Source organism: Lactuca virosa, chromosome 4 (assembly GCF_052849685.1).
Source record: "Lactuca virosa cultivar CGN04683 chromosome 4, Lactuca_virosa_CGN04683_v6, whole genome shotgun sequence".
NCBI classification, from domain to species: Eukaryota; Viridiplantae; Streptophyta; class Magnoliopsida; order Asterales; family Asteraceae; genus Lactuca; species Lactuca virosa.
In genome coordinates, this window is record NC_136429.1 from 43,542,725 (window position 1) to 43,560,005 (window position 17,281).

Here is a 17,281-nt window from a genome sequence, read left to right on the forward strand (position 1 = left end):
TATAAGTAAATCAACTATCTCTGTCTGATACAATCGATAAGGGTACACCATGAAATATGACAATATATTTAACATAGGTTTCTGCCAACTTTTCCATAGACCAGGTCTCTTGTGCGGCTAATAAGTGTGCACTCTTCTTAAACTCGTCTACTATAACCCACATGTCGTGTCTTTTTCTCGTATTTGGAAACTTTGTTATGGAATCCATGGTAATGTCATCCCACTTACTGCTCCAAGTTCCCATATGGATTCTGATATTGTGATTTAACTCTTGAACAAGTCACACATTCAGCCATATATGGTTCCATGTCGATCTTCATTGTTGGCCACTAGCAATAGGGTTTCAGATCTAAATACATATTGTTGCTGCCTGGGTGTATAGAGTACATGGTTTTATAAAACTCTTCCATGAAAATATATCATATACCACCCATCTTTGGCACCTAAATACGATTCTGGAATACTTTTAACCCTTGATTGTCTTCCTCAAACACTAATGTCTTTCTCAAATGTTCTTCTTTCTTCTTATCCTCTGCTAAAGCTCTTGTCTGAGCTTCCTTGATCTTCTCTACAATTGTTGAGATCACTTCAATCCTCAAGGATCTTTCTCTTTTCCACTTTGGGTTCATTTTTCTACTCAAAACATCAACTACGATATTTGCTTTGCCAGGATGATAAAATATCTCACAATCTTCGTCCTTGAGTAGTTCTAGCCATCGCCTCTATCTCATGTTCAGTTATTTATGAGTAGAGATGTATTGTAGGCTTTTATGATATGTAAACAATTTTCATTTAACACCATAAAGATAGTGTCTCCAAATCTTCAAGGCAAAGACTATCGTCGTTAGCTCTAGATTAAGCGTTGGGTAGTTTCACTCATGAACCGTCAGTTGTCTCGAGGCATATGCTACTATTGGATTAAGTGTCTAAGGTCTTAACTAAATTGGTATAATCTCAGTAAATAAAAGTAATGTCCTTTTTGGGTTGTCCTCATAACCAGGAAAATAACTAGGAATGATCTTAATATATAGGTAAATGATTATTTATAAATTATATGATTAATATATTAATTGGAAATATTTAATAATTAATTAAGAATTAATCAACATTAATTGGAATTAATTTTCGGTTAATTAGAATTAATTAAGGGTGCAAGGGTTTAATTGCAATTATTCAATAATTGAGCAAAGGGAGGCAATTCTAGAACCTTCCCCTATGGACAGTTTTGAGGAGGACTGGGAAGAGTTTTGGAAGTGTCATAAATCAGATAAGGAAACCAAATATGAGACAAATTAAAATACTATTATTTTAATATTCAAACCTAGGGTTTCAGGATTATCTGGTAGCTATATAAAGGGTCGTAACCCTTTGTAAAACTGATACCTTGTCCTACACAAGAATGAATCAAATTTCTCCCTCCCCCTCTATCCAAATTTCGATACTAGGTTTTCTAGGGTTTGGATGTGACACATTAGAGGATTCCACATTATTGAAGCTAGCTTTCCAAAGGTTTTCACAAGAGGTTTTCTTACATCATTCAATTGTTATAAAAGGTATGTTTTATAGCCTAGTAAATTTCAATATTAGTAGGTTAGATGTTCTTTCATAAAGTATGTTGATATAATTGAGAAAATACCATAGTTTTCTAGGTTACATGTACCCATAAGATCTTATGTTAAATCCATTGTGTAAATTTTTTTATTGTAACCAAGAAACTCATCAGTGATATCAAAGCCTTGGATTTTTTGTTATTAGTGCGTATTATGAAACTGGAAATCGATACCTAAGGAACCGAGAAAACCCGACAATCATAGGGCTCGGCGTAACTGTAGGCTGGCGCGTCGCGCTTTTGACTACCATAGGATTTCAGGATTTACATGCTTTTTTTAAATGTAGGATGATTATTAGTCATTAATTGTTATTTTAATCGATTAAAATTTAAACCTTAAGACTAGATAATTATAAAACGCTAATTCGAAAATTGAGGAAGTATCAAAAGAAACCTCTATTATTTAATTATAAAATAATTAAGATAATGGATAATCCTTAAAAGATTTAATACAAATTAATTAAATGTTTAATTAAAAGGTAAATATTAAATCTAAATTTGTAATGTCCCAAAACTCATAACCAAAAATTTGTTTTTATATTGAATAATCCATCAACCAAACACGTTTGTCAAAACCATAAAGTATTCGGTGTGTATCAATAAACATCCCAAAAGTACATCAGAGTCAATAAAGCGGAAAATCATGGTGTGTGCAATACGATGATCCCGAGCTCTTCCCATTCGAACCGGAAGTACCTGAAACATAAACTGAAAACTGTACGCACAAAGCTTAGTGAGTTCCCCAATCGAAACAAATCTATCAGTAAAATGCGATGGGCCCCGGCCAACACACTCATCAGGCCCTGCCTAGCATCGGGTCCCGCGTAGTATACATACAAACATATACAATACATGCAGGAGTCACAAAGACAATTAGCATACTATAACATAATCCAATGGGTCGGCATTGGTGCCTTTGACCCGCAAGTACTGTGAGGAGACTCACCTCACAAAGCAGCTCAAAAGTCTACACGCTCTCAAAATTCCACATGTGCTAAACGCCACCTAGATAATCATACAAGGAAAGACCTTTATCTAACTATTAGGACATTAAGGGTTGAACAAAAATCCACATGTCTAAAGTCAACCCTCAAGGTCAACAGTCAATGTTGACTCTAGCCGACCGCCACGTCGAGGTCTTCCTTGGCCACGTCGTGGCCCGCATACAACCAAAAAGTCGGGAAATTCCCAGCCTCCATGCCGTGGTGACCTATGACCACGCCATAGTAGCCGAGGATCTAATCAACTTAATGCATTAAGTTGTTTTCTTCGATTCCAAGAGCTCCAAAGCTCAGATCTGGTCCAAAATGTTATCTAGAAGGATAACAATGCAAGAACTTAACTAATAAGCACTTATTCCATAAGGTCCGAAGTCCATCCTTTCCAGAAGTGATTCTAGCACCAAAACTAACCTTAAAGCTGGTGATTTATAGACATGCATGTACAATGCATGCCTTGAACCTATATTAGGTCAAATTGAGGGTTTATGTCCTAAGTCTCATGCATGGATTGAAAACCCAACCAAACTCCAGATCCAAGGCACAAATTACACCAAATGCCCCAGAGATTCATAAAGTTGCAAACTTTAAGAGATCTCACCATCCCAATAAAAAAGAAAAGAAGTTTATGGGACAAAACTCAAGATCTAGCAACATGGCATGATAAAAATCGAGTCTTAGACACTTACAAAGGTCCAGAAAAGTGCTAAGGTGAAGAATGGAGACTTGCTTGCTTGATCTTTGCTTCCTTTTTCCCCTTATTCCTTCTTTAGCTTCAAGGAACACCAAAACTAGCTCAATAATGGAGGAAAGTGATTAGGGTTTGCTTTAGGGCTTGCAGGGACTGATGGAGGCTAAGTATGAGTAAACCCTAGCCTCCTTATTCCTTTAAATAGGGAACAAACCCAAAAAAATAGGGTTTTCTCGTCAGTCATCCACCACGTTGTGGCCAATACTGCCACGTCATGGTGGCTTAAATAAAACACGCGAACCCTTCTCACCTCCCCACGTCGTGGTGGTGCCTCCACCACGTCATGGCAATCCTCAAAATGATAATTTAATTACGAATAAAGTACCTCAAGATCCGGACATTACAACTCTCCCCCACTTGAATTAGACTTCGTCCTTGAAGTCCGCCACCTCAAACAACTCGGGGGTAATGTTCTCTCATCTCGTCCTCCGGCTCCCACGTCCATTCTGAACCCTTTCGGTGCTGCCACTGCACCTTCATGAGATCCACAACTTTGTTTAGCAGATTCTCCGTACTCCTGTCAAGAATCGCCACCGGTCACTCTATATAATTCAGGAGATCATCCACCCGAATGTCCTCCAATGGAACCACTACGGAATCATCAAACAAACACCTTCGCAGCTGAGAGACATAAAAAATGCTATGAATCTGAATGAGATCCTCGGGCAGATCCAAGCGATACACAACCCTGACCACCCGGGCTAAAACCCTAAAAGGACCAATATACCTGGGGCCCAGGTTGCCCCACTTCCTGAATCGGATGACACCTTTACAAGGAGACACCTTCACGAGAGCCATGTCCCAAACCTGGAACTTTAAGTCTGATCGGTGTCTATCTGTGTAACACTTCTATTGGATTTGTGCTATCTGAAGTTTGACGCGGACCTGTTGGATCAATTCAGTCGGCTTGAGTACCACCTCCATACTCCCCATAACCCGCTGAACAACCCCACCCCAACATATCGGGCTCCTACACTTCCGACCATAGAGCATCTCAAAAGAAAGTCGATCACTGCTGGCGTGATAATTATTGTTATACGAAAATTCTGCCAAAGGCAGATACATATCCCAACTACCGCCAAAATCCAGTACATATTCCCGCAGCATGTCCTCCAATTTCTGGATAGTCCGCTCGCTCTGTCCATTAGTCTGTGGATGGAAAGTCGTGTTGAAGTGCAGATCAATACCCAACTCCTCGTGGAATCTTTTCCAAAACTTGGACGTAAACCGGACATCCCTATCAGAGACCACAGAAACTGGCATCCCATGCCATGCCACCACCTCCCGAATGTAGATATCAGCCAACTTCTCTGCCAAAATACTCTCCTGGATCGGAATAAAATATGCGATCTTGGTCAATCGATCCACAACGACCCATATTGAATCCACTGGGCGCGCCGTCCGAGGCAATTTTGTGATAAAATCTGTCATAATTTCTTCCCATTTCCATACGGGAACACTCAACGACTCCATTTTGCCATGAGGTCGTTGATGCTCGGTCTTGACTTTCTTGCAAGTCAAACACCTCCCCACATACCAGGTGACGTCTCGTTTCATGCATGGCCACCAATAGTCAAGCCGGAGATTTTTATACATTTTTGTCGCTCCGAGATGGACAGAGAACCTCAACTTGTGCGCCTCCTCCATCAAAACCTAACACACACCACCCTAATATGGAACCCACACCCTACGATGAAGGGTTAATAATCCTCAGCTATCATAATCAAGCCACCTGACCCACTCTGCGCTCACTCTTCCGATGTTCTTCCTTCATGGACTCAAACTGAGCCACTCGAATCTGCTTTAAAAGTGGGGTGATCACGGTCATCCTCAAACATACATCCTTGATCGGGGTGTTTACCGCCTTACAGCTAAGAGCATTGGCTACCATGTTGGCCTTCCCCGGGTGATAAAGGATTGTACAATCATAATTCTTCACCACATCTAACCATCTGCGTTGCCTCATGTTCAGATTCAGATGATCCTCACATACCTCAGACCCTTGTGATCCGTGTATATAGGACAACAGTATCCACAGAGGTAATGTCGCCATATCTTGAGGGTAAAAACCACAGCCCCCAACTCCAGATCATGTGTAGGATAATTCGCCTCATGAGGCTTCAGCTTCCTCGAAGCGTAAGCGATCACGTGACCCCGCTGCATCAACACTGCACCCATACCTGTGATTGATGCATCACAGTACACTACAAAATCCTCAATTCCCTCCAGCAGGGTCAGAATCGGCGCCTCACACAATCTCCGCCTCAGAGTCTCAAAAGCTACCTGCTACTCATGCCCCCAACGAAACGTGACGGTCTTCTTCGTCAACTAGGTCAAAGGAACCGCTATCTTGGAGAATTCCTGAATGAATCTCCGATAATAACCCACCAATCCAAGGAAACTCCGAATCTTAGATGGAGACCTCGGAACCTCTCGCCTCATCACCGTCTCAACCTTGGCCGGATCGACCAGAATACCGTTCTGGTTCAAAAGGTGTCCCATAAACTGCACCTCGCGCAATCAGAACTCACACTTGGAGAACTTCACATACAACCTCTCGCTCCTCAAAGTCTCCAATACCTCCCTCAGATGCTCCTCATGCTGCTCCTGGGTCTTGGAATAGGCCAGGATGTCATCAATAAACATAATCATGGACCGATCAATCATGTGCATGCATACACGATTCATGAGATCCATGAATGCAGCTGGAGCATTGGTGAGCTTGTAGGGCATCACCACAAACTTGTAATGACCATAACGAGTTCGGAAGGCCATCTTCTGTGTATCATCTGATGATAACCCGAACCCAGATCAGTCTTGGAAAACCAAGATGCACCCTGGAGCTGGTCAAATAAATCGTTAATCCTCGGAAGTAGATAACAGTTCTTCACCGTTAATTTATTCAGCTCCCGGTAGTCTATACACATCTGATGCTACCCATCCTTCTTCTTCACAAAAAAGACCGATTCTCCCCACAGTGAACTACCCGGCCAAATAAATTCATTGTATAACAACTCCTGCAGCTATGTAGACAACTCCTTCATCTCTGGAGGTGACAACCGATAAGGTGCTTTAGCTATCGAAACCCCACCTGGAACCAAGTCAATCTGAAGCTCCACTTGCCTCTCCATAGGAACTCTAGGCAAATCCTCCAGGAACACATTTGGGTACTCACAAACAATCGGTACATCACTCATAGTCGTCTTACCATTCTCCCGGGTATCGATCACATAAGCCACAAATCTAGAACAACCTTGTTGGAGATAACGTCTTGACCTAGCTGCTGAACATAGAAACGAACCATGCTGAACACCCTCTCCCTGCATCACTAACTCTCCCCCACTTGGGGTCTGAATACGTACCATCTGATGCTCACAATCAATAATTTCCCCATTGGGGCTCAACCAATCCATTCCCATAATAACCTTGCTCTCACGCAGAGGAATAGTAACTAAATTAATCGGGTACCGCTTACTAAACAACTCCAATATAAAGCCCCGTTGAACCCTCTATACTTGCACAGGTCGATCATCAGCAATCTCAACCTCTAATGGATACTCCAACTCCCCCAGAGCATCGACAAACCTCTTGTTGAGCGCGAGAGATACAAGCAGGAAAGTAGGAAAATCAACATAAATAAAGAGATACCATTCACAAGGAACGACCCTAAAAATAAAACACAGATATAAGCAGGAAAATCAACATAAATAAAGAGATAAGGAGAAGATACATACCTGTCACAACATCTGGTGCTGCACGAGCCTCCTCAGTTGTCAGCTGAAATGCTCTACTCCTTACAACAGGTGCCTCCACCTTGCCCTGACGACCATTTGTAATCCTTAAGGTCGCCGGAGCGGGTGCTGCAACTAGTCCTGCTACTGCTAGGCTCGAGCAGTTGGCCTTCTTATGGGCTCTTTAACCGTAATGAAAGCAAATCATATAATATACCTGGGTGGTGGTGGTGATAGTGCAATCCTTGATGATATGTCCCGTACTGCCGCACTTGAAGCAGCCATAACCACCCACCCTGCAAGCTCCATCGTGCGTCTTGCCGCACTTGCCAAAGCGGCCACGACCATGCTGGACCCTCAATCTCGAATCAAACACCTTGGGCCTCTTTCCCGAGCCCTATGAACTCTGAACCTGGTCCGACTTCCTTTTCTTCTCCATCTCCAAATCAATCTCCCTCTCCCTAGCTCTCGTCACCATATCTTCCAGTGTCATGCAACTGGATATGCTCACAAACTGTTTGATATCGCTCCTCAACATATCGTGATATCTCACCTTCCTCTTCTCCTTCGCCCGCCACATACTGCGGAAACAACAATGTCCTCTCATGAAACATAGCGGTGATCTCCGCCACTGCCTTAGTAGTCTGGCGAAGGTCCTGAAATTCCCTCGCCAACTGTTGGACCTCAATCGAGGGTGCAAAATCAGCTCGAAACCTCGTCACGAAATCCTCCCAATTCATCGAATCAACTGCCTCGCTTCCCAAGGCGTGACCAACCTCGTCCCACCAGTATCGAGCTCTATCTTTCAGAAGACAGGATACAAGTCTGACATTTTACCCCGCAGGACAAAAACTAGTGTGGAAGGTGTTCGTGACATCCGCTAACCAATGCATGCTCGCAATCAGACCCTTCTTCCCGATGAACTCCGGGGCTCCACATGTTCGGAACTATCTGAAAGTCAAAGTGCATGCTCCTACCATCACCACCATATCAGAATGAAAAGCACCCAAGCGCTCATCTAGAATCTCCATGATACCCACCTTGATCGTACCAAAGATTACAAGAGTCTGCTCCAAAATACTTCGTGTAATCTCTGGTGAAATGAACTCCTGCATCTGCTCATCTATATGTCCGGCCCCAGAGACAGAACCCGAACCACTGCCAGAACCTTCTCATCTGGCCACCATACTGAAAATAGTCCATGCAAACCATCAGAATATTCTCGAAGAATCCCACATTCTACAAGCTCCCTGGTATCATCTTGACTTTCCTTGACTCGAGTACGGATCCTCTTCTTCCAATAGTACGGGTCCATACTACCTTCCACATCTATCCGTACTTTCCTCAAGGATCGCCCCAAATCCTCCAAGATACTTCAATATCAATCCAAACAGCCCCTATCACAACAAAGCTCTCGGCACCGAATCACCTCCAAGATTTTCCTAGGACTACCACCATACTACTCTTCGCTATCAGATGTAGAAGGTACTCCCTCTAACACCCTCTAACTAGCTCACATACACTATTACATATCACTGACACCAGATAATTCTTTGAACGAAAGGTCTCACACTACAACGGTTGGACTCAGACAAGAGCTGTGCAATAGGGTTAAACCTAACCTTCTGAAATTATCTAATCTCGGAAATATGTAACTTAGCGTATTTGCTTACTAGTTAGCTGATGATAATAGGAACCCTAAAAGCATAAAGCAAGTAGCATTCGAGCATCGAGTAAATAGAATCAAAGCATAACCTAAACAAGGCATCCTATCACTGAATGATCTAATACTACCATGCAAGTCTACAAGCTCATAAAATAGGCATATAAAAGCATATCTCCTACATTCTATCATGCAAATCCTAACCAGATGCTTAGCCTTAGTCCAGCATGCGATTCACAGATTCACAATTCAAAGCATATCGCGAGAATATGCATGGGTATTTTGGAAAAAACTTACTTGAGCTCGGTCTATTGCATACACCACACCCCTTTCTTTTATTAGAAAACTCTTTTATAAAACATTCACTAATAGAAAAACAGTCTTTTACGACGCACAATGCGTTTCGTAAAACGCTCAGACGACACGCAAATGCGTGTCAAGGAAGGCCCTGTCATAACGAGAGACGATACACTTTTGCGCATCGTCTATAGACGACGCGCATTTACGACACGCATTTACGACGCTCATTTACGACACGCAATGAGTATCAAAGAAGGCCCTGTCATAAAGGTAGACGATACGCATTTGCATGTCGTAACCTTACGACACACGTTTACGACACGCAATGCGTATCACTAAATCCCCTCTCATAAAGGAAGATGACACACATTTTTGTGAGTCATAATCTTAAATGTTTCAAAAAATATATATTTTTATAGATTTACTAATTTTCAAATTAATTAACATTTAATGTTTCATAATACAAAATAAAAATATCATATATAAAAATACAATCCGTTGCACAAAATTAAATGTCATACAAATAATCGTTTCAATAGTAATAAATGTAATATCAAGTGTGAAGGAGATGAAAATCATCAACAAATAATAGCAGAACCACAAGAACTTGGTCACCACCTTCACAAAATCCGAGCTACTTTGTTTGACACTATGCACATCAACAAGACCTGTAAATTTGAATCATGAAACCATTAGATTCACATATTGAGAAATCAAAGTATACTATGTTATTTCTTACATTTAACCTTCTTATATGTAATAATATGAAATGAAAGTAGGATGCTATAATAAACACTCATATATAACTTAGTAGATTAAGACTAGTCCACATTTAGTCTATTAAGTAAAATAAAAAATAAACAAGACTTCAATTATAAGGATGAGTATGGGTTAGAAACCTCCACCACCATAAATGCCTGAGTTCTGAAGCTTTCCCCTGTATCCGAAACACAAATTGTATAAAAAAAACATCATATTAAGTTGGCATCCACATCAACCAAGAGATGAAAAATTATCTATTTATCGTGCAATCAGTTGCTAACTTGCTATATACAATATATAAAATGTTTAAAGAATGAAAGTTTTAACTAATAGTAAGAAAACAAATAACGAAATGAGGTAATAAGATAAATATATGCAAGTGAAGCACCAAATAAGACACTTACCTTATAATTAAGATGAGAAGGTGGAAGTATGATAGACCTGAAGAAGAAACATTCTGATAGGCATATGTAACCAGCTAATCTGATGATCGCAATTAATATTTAGTAAGTTTAGAGTTTTTTGGACTTTTAAAACATGTCATACCGTAATAATCTAGCATGTTCTTCAGCAACTTTTGACTCAAAAAAATGTTCCTTAGTTTCAGCAAAAAGATTTTGAGATTTTTCAATGAGTTTTATACGTGGAGTATGAAGTGGAGATCCTCTAGTTTCCATTGGATTCTTTGCTAATTCCCATGATTCTTTCCACAACAAGTAGGCAACATCCTACATTCAACAACACTTAGTTACATACAAACTTCTACTTTTGTTTTACCGAATCAAATCTCAGTGTTTAGCAAAACAGACTTACATGAAGTTGACCAGTAGAAAGAAAGAAATCCTTGAGAAACTCATGCTTATAGCACCTGAAATAATATAATAGACACATTCATCAAAAAATAATATGCATTTCTGGCCCAGAATGATTGAGATCTTGACACTTGGCCCTGAAAGCCTCGGCTAAAATTTTATTCATCGCAACTCTGTTAACAGTTGTATCAAGTTCCTTCTTTCTTAACTGAAAAGCTTCTTCTGCACCTTTAAACTTTGTTTCATATTTTAGAGTTATTTGAGCAATCATATCAGCTATTTCCTTGTCACGTTCAGATATCATCCTTTGTTTCTGCATGTATACACACACCCAAAAACATGAAATACCAAAAATAAATATATTATAAATTAAAATTAGAGACTAACCAAATCATCATAAAACTTTGTAACATTATCTCTATGGGCAAATAATCGCTCCAGTTCAGCTTGAAGTGGATCACCATGATTTGGTATCCGTGGAGCCACTGCCACTTGGTTAGGAAGATCAAACAGGTTTATCTCAGGCGGTTGAGTACTCTGATTTGTGATTTATCATGCTTCCGAGTTCTGTGTTGAAGTGTTCTGTTCTTGTTCCATAGTTTGTTGGTCGTTTACAGTTTCAGGGGTGTTTACGTCATTTTCACAAGTAGTTTCATTGGCTGGTTGCGTATCGGTTTGATTCTCAGCATGTGCTTCATCTTGTTTTCTAGTCCTATCTTCCTCATGTTCTCTGATTTCATCGCCACCTGGCACTCCCGTTTCACCAGTGTCATCAACATGATCTACCACCTCAACACCATTACCGTCTCCGTTACTATTCTTCTCTTGGTTCAAATCAGCTTCCAATGATTCAACATCATTGCCACTTCCATCACCTTCCTAAGCTGGAACTTCTTCATTTACTACCCCTACCACTTCATTTACTACCCCCGCCATGTCATCACCTATGCCCAAACTACCCCTTTCTTTGGACTGATCCTGAACCCTACCACCATCCAATTCCAAGGGCGTTTCAGCCATTTTATCACCCAGATTCCCAACAGAAACTGAAGTTTCAGTTTTAGCATCCACGTCAGCAGCAAGGAGTGTTGACTTGAGCTCTTTGAGGTGAATATCTTTATCTCTTTCATGTTCTTCAATTTTTTTCGCAAATTCTTTGTCAAATAATCTTAACTTCTCTGATCTTATTGAAGGGTTCTTATACAAATGATGAATAACAGCTTTATCCACTTTGTACTCATTTTCCAAATATGCCCTTCTGTCATCCCATTCCCTATTAAACTCCTCCATCTCTTCACTTAGCTTTTCGGTAGATTCCAAATTTTCTGCAACTGATACTTCAACATTTTGATTCTGTTGACTTTTCAGTTGATATTTTCTGCTCGGTTGACTTTGACTCTGTGCCAAATAGCTTGAGGTGGTGATTTCAAATCTTTTATTTCAACATATTTCTCTTCTGTCTCTGTTTGCTTTAAGAAATCCTCTTTAGCTTCTTCAAGCTTCAAGTGAACAGAATTCACCTGTTCTTCCTTACAATCAAAATTCAATTGCTTTTTTGCAAGGTCAAAAGACTCCCTTCTAACAATTTTATGTTTTGCCAGTGAGGCCCCAATCCAACACTGAAACGATGAATGACTTCATTAAAATTAAATACATTAATAATGTGAAAAATTAGGGCTTTAAAAAAAGTTCATACCAGTGATATCATGAAGGCCTGTAGAGTAGAAGTATCTTCCCTACTGACATTATAATTCTTGAGAACAAAATCAAGAAATCCGTCCACTTTGTTCTTGACATCCTCTTGTATTTTTATTTTTTAAGTCAAGAAAATATAATTAAAAATGTTACATTTGTATTATTGTCAAAAAGTAACATATCGGAAACTTTAGGATTTTACAAAGCTCATGCACAGTGGGATGTAGAAGCTCAGGAGATGACTGAGACTCGTTATTGACACCTGAAACAAGATCTGAATTATTTATTATAAAACTCAATGCACATAAATAAATTAAAATTTTGTTAATTTACCTTCATATGCCCCTCCGGTCCCCCATTTTATATGCCTTGAAGCAGGAGACTTCTTACGCTTCTTTACAGCATCAACAACAGGGGCAATTGTGTCCGATGTTTCACCATAATATTGTGTTCTTTTCCTTTGTCTTGAAGTTGACACATGTACAAATATCCATTGTGGGTATTTTCCCTCCAATAAATTTCTCCAAAAAACATGCGGCTGTTCTCCATCAAGGGCATATTTCTATTCCCATAATACCCACAGGTTTGAAATTTAGCGATCATTGACTTTTCTCCATCTTTACTTTTACCTTTGCTGGAAATTATATACAAAAACTCCTCCATTACATCCTTTAACAAGTTTCCTTCAGATGAAATATCCTTTCTAGATTCACTATGAAACTTCTCCAAGTTTTTAAACAACTCTTTCGCACCCCACATTAACAAAGCATCACAAGTCAACCTACTCAACTTACTATCAACAGCAACATTTTGTTGAGCAAGTTTTAAGATCTTTTCTTCCAGTGTGTTCTTGGAATACAAACAAAAAATCATTATTTGTTTTTGTTGTGAATCGGAATCGATTGATAATTTTCGATTATCGTTTGCTGGATTGAAATCACTATTGAATATGATTACAATGTGAACTGATGATAATTTGATGCTTGGTTGACTGGAGCGTTCTAGTAAAAAGATGAATTTATTTGGATTATTGTTGAAGCTGTTAAAAGAAATCTTTATTTTACTCAACCATACGTCACCTAAGAAGATGGAGTGTATATAAACTGGGAAAATTAAACAATCGGAAGATTCAGCAACAAAAAGCGTACCTCATGAACCTTCACGATGATCTGATCAACATTTTGCCCTAATTTCTCCGCAATAGCAGGTTCACCTTCGGTTCGAACTTCCAGAACGGGTGCATCCATTGTTTCCATTTATTCTTGAGACTAGGATCCACGATTGAAAGACTTTTGGAATAGTAGATATATTTTCCGACGCAAACAAAGCTCCGGTGACTGGCCGTAGGTGTGTCGCCGGTGATGTCCGTCGTTGGAGAGAGAAGAAGGGTTTGGAAACAGGTGGGGGATTTTGTCATGTGAGATAATTATAGAAAAAGTAAAAGAAAACGGTAAAGGAAAATATAAGTTACAAAATTTCCCGGCGTAAAAGAAACCTGGTGGAGAAGGAGAGACGAGAAGGTGGAGGTTTCGATTAAGGGTTGTTCAACTGGTAGCTTCGATTGACGGTCGTAGTTGTCGATCGGCGCTACAATTGAAAGGAGTTGCAGTCGCTGAACCATTTAGTGTGAGGATCGATTTGGAAGGCGGGGGTTTAAAAAATTTGGGGATTTCATTTTCCCTTTAAGGAGACGCGCGCGTTACTTAAAACAAAATTATAAAACGACATTCACAGAGGACGCACAAGTGCCCTCAGTGTTTTTAATTTTTTTACATAAGACACTAATTTAAGGGAACGCAATAATGCGTGACCTAAATTCTTAAATTTTTTGAAGAGATGACACTTTTTTAATGTCACTCTCTTTTACGTAACATAAATCAATAAGTGTCGTTGTTTGCGCGTCGTAAGAGGGTCTTTTTCTTGTAGTGATTTCTTCTTATGAAAAATCTACCAAACCCTCAGTTTGAGTTCAGGCACACCCGAGAGTATGCCTGAATCCCTCAAACCAAGGCTCTGATACAAACTTGTAACGTCCCAAAGCTCAGAACCAAAAACTTTGTTTTTATATTAAATAATCCATCAACCAAATACGTTTGTCAAAACCATAAAGTATTCGGTGTGTATCAATAAACATCCCAAAAGTACATCAGAGTCAATAAAACGTAAAAGAATGGTGTGTGCAATGCGATTATCCCGAGCTCTTCCCATTTGAATCGGAAGTACCTGAAACATAAAATGAAAATCGTAAGCACAAAGCTTAGTGAGTTCCCCAAAACTCCTCATACCATACATACAATGGGCCTTTCCCAAAAACCATCATGTCCTGCTTAGAACAGATCTGTTAGTAACATGTGATGATCCCTGCCCAACACACTCATCGGGCCCCACCTGGCATCGGCCCTCGCCCGGTATACATACAAAGACATACAATACATGCAAGAGTCACAAAGACAACTAGCATACTATAATATAATCCAATGGGCCGGAATTGGTGCCTTCAACCTGCAAGTACTATGAGGAGACTCACCTCACAAACCAGCTCAAAAGTCAACACGCCCTCAAAATCCCAAAACAGGTGCTAAACGCCACCTAGATACTCATACAAGGCAAGACCGTAATCTTCCTATTAGGACATTAACGGCTGAACAAAAGTCCACAAGTCAAAAGTCAACCCTCAAGGTCAACGGTCAAAGTCAACAGTCAATGTTGACTCCAGCCGACCGCCATGTCATGGTCTTCCTTGGCCACGTCGTGGCCCGCATACGAACAAACAGTCGGGAATTTCCTAACCTCCACGCCATGGTGACCTTTTACCATGTCGTGGTAGCCGAGGTTCCAATCAGCTTAATGCATTAAGCTATTTTCTTCGATTCCAAGAGCTCCAAATCTTAGATTTGGTCCAAAATGTGATCTAAAAGGATAAAGTTTCTAACTTTATCCATTAGGACCACCCAAAAGGTCCAAAACCCAAATCTCTAAGTCCCAAAATGCTTAGCAATTCAAGAACTTAACCAATAAGCACTTATTTCGTAAGGTACGAAGTCCATCCTTTCCAGAAGTGATTCTAGCACCAAAACTAACCTAAAAGTTGGTGCTTTATAGTCATGCATGTCCAATGCATGTCTTGAACCTATATTAGGTCAAAATGAGGGTTTATGACCTAAATCTCATGTATGGATTGAAAACCAAACCGAACTCTAGATCCAAGGCACAAATTACACCAAATGCCCCATTGATTCATAAGGTTGCAAACTTTAAGAGATCTCACCATCCCAACAAACAAGAACAAGAAGTTTATTGGACAAAACTCAAGATCTAGCAACCTATCATGATAAAAATCGAGTTTGGAAACGTACAAAGGTCCAAAAGAGTGTTAATATAACACATGTTTTCCTAGATGAGTCGAAGTAGGGTTTCAAGGGGGTCCAAAGGTTGGATTTTAGAGAAAAATTAGCCTCATGATGTGAGGCATAAGAGGCTCATGATGTGAGGTGGGTAAACATGAATTGTCATGCGGGATTAATCTCACGATGTGACAACAGAGTGCTCACGACGTGAGAACTGCTGCAGCCCAAGCCCATGATCTTTTAGGGTATCCTTGGTATTTAAGCACCTCTAAACTTATTCTAGGGTTTCTTATCAGCCCCAAACCCTCTGTCACCTAAAAAAACCTAGCCTCCATCCTTGCTTGATCTTTGGTCATCTGGAGCCTTTCTTTGTTTGGAAGAAGAAGAAAAAAAATAAGAAGAAGGTGATCTTTTGTGGAGACTTGCAAGGAATTATCATCATCATCATCTTACATTGTTTCTGGACCATTATAAGTATTAAAGTTTCCATCTTTATTGTCATATGAGGCTAGATCTAAGTTTTGTCCCACTTTTCTCTTTGGATGAGCAAGTTTAATGGATGGAAACAATAAAGTTGGCAACTTTATGGGTTATAATGGCCTTAAGAGTGCTATGGAGTTCATATCTAGAGAATGGTTGGGTTTTGGAACCTTGCATGAAAGTTGAATGTATTTTTGTTCAACTTTTGACCCAAATGAGATCTAGACATGTATTGGACATATATGTCTTAAAAGCATCGACTTTCAAGTATAGTAAGGAGTTGTAAGACATTATGGAAAGTTAGAGTTCTAGACATGTATTGGACATATATGTCTTAAACCATTGACTTTTGGCTTGGTTTGACTTTTGGTCAAAATTCTATTTTTTAGAAGGCAGACTTAGGGTTTGCCTTGTGCGGATTGATAGGAGGTGTCGAGCAACTGTCTTTTGGCAGGAGAGTAGTTACTCGAGGTTAACTTTATGATTTAGGTGAGTCTCCTCACTATGTTTGGCGGGTCGAAGGCACCAATGCCGACCCATGATTTATTATGATTAGGATGCTAGTTGTTTGTGTGACTCTTGCATGTGTGGTATGTGATATGTATACCACGCGGGGTATGATGCCAGGCGGGCCCCAATGAGTGTATTGTATGTTGTTTATATTAGTGATTCTTGCATGTATTTTATGTGTCTGTATGTATACAGGGCGGCTCTGATTCCAGGAGGGGCGTGGGGAGTATGAATGGGCGGGGCCCATCTCATGTTACTGACAGATCTGTTCCGGGCGGGGATCGATGTCGGGCGGGGCCCGATGCCGAGTGGGGTTTGATGCCAGGCGGGGCCCAATAGTTGTAGGGCAAGGCCCATTATATGTATGGTATGTGGTATTTTGGGGAACTCACTAAGCTTTGTGCTTACGGTTTATGTTTATGGTTTCAGGTATTTCCGGTTCGAAAAAGAAGGTCTGACGTGAGTGCACAACATCCCCCAGAGTTTAATTTCGCATTGATAATTTTTACTCTGATGTTTAAATGCTATTTTTATCTTGACTGGTTTTGAGAACAAATTTTTATATAAATTATTGTTTTAAAAATGAAAATTTTACTTTCGATTTTCGGGATGTTACTAGGTGG

General features: G+C 40.1%; 1 pseudogene across 1 annotated transcript; it reads right to left on the bottom strand.

The window, feature by feature from the left end:
• Positions 1-9,554: 9,554 nt before the first annotated feature.
• LOC145104361 (helicase protein MOM1-like) lies at positions 9,555-13,568 on the bottom strand (annotated as a pseudogene). Its single transcript, XR_013707069.1, has 9 exons — positions 13,470-13,568; positions 12,655-13,374; positions 12,475-12,595; positions 12,323-12,431; positions 12,072-12,245; positions 11,014-12,024; positions 10,628-10,939; positions 10,219-10,542; positions 9,555-9,989 (listed from the first exon to the last, which is right to left on the bottom strand). The product of XR_013707069.1 is annotated as a helicase protein MOM1-like (transcript).
• Positions 13,569-17,281: the final 3,713 nt, after the last annotated feature.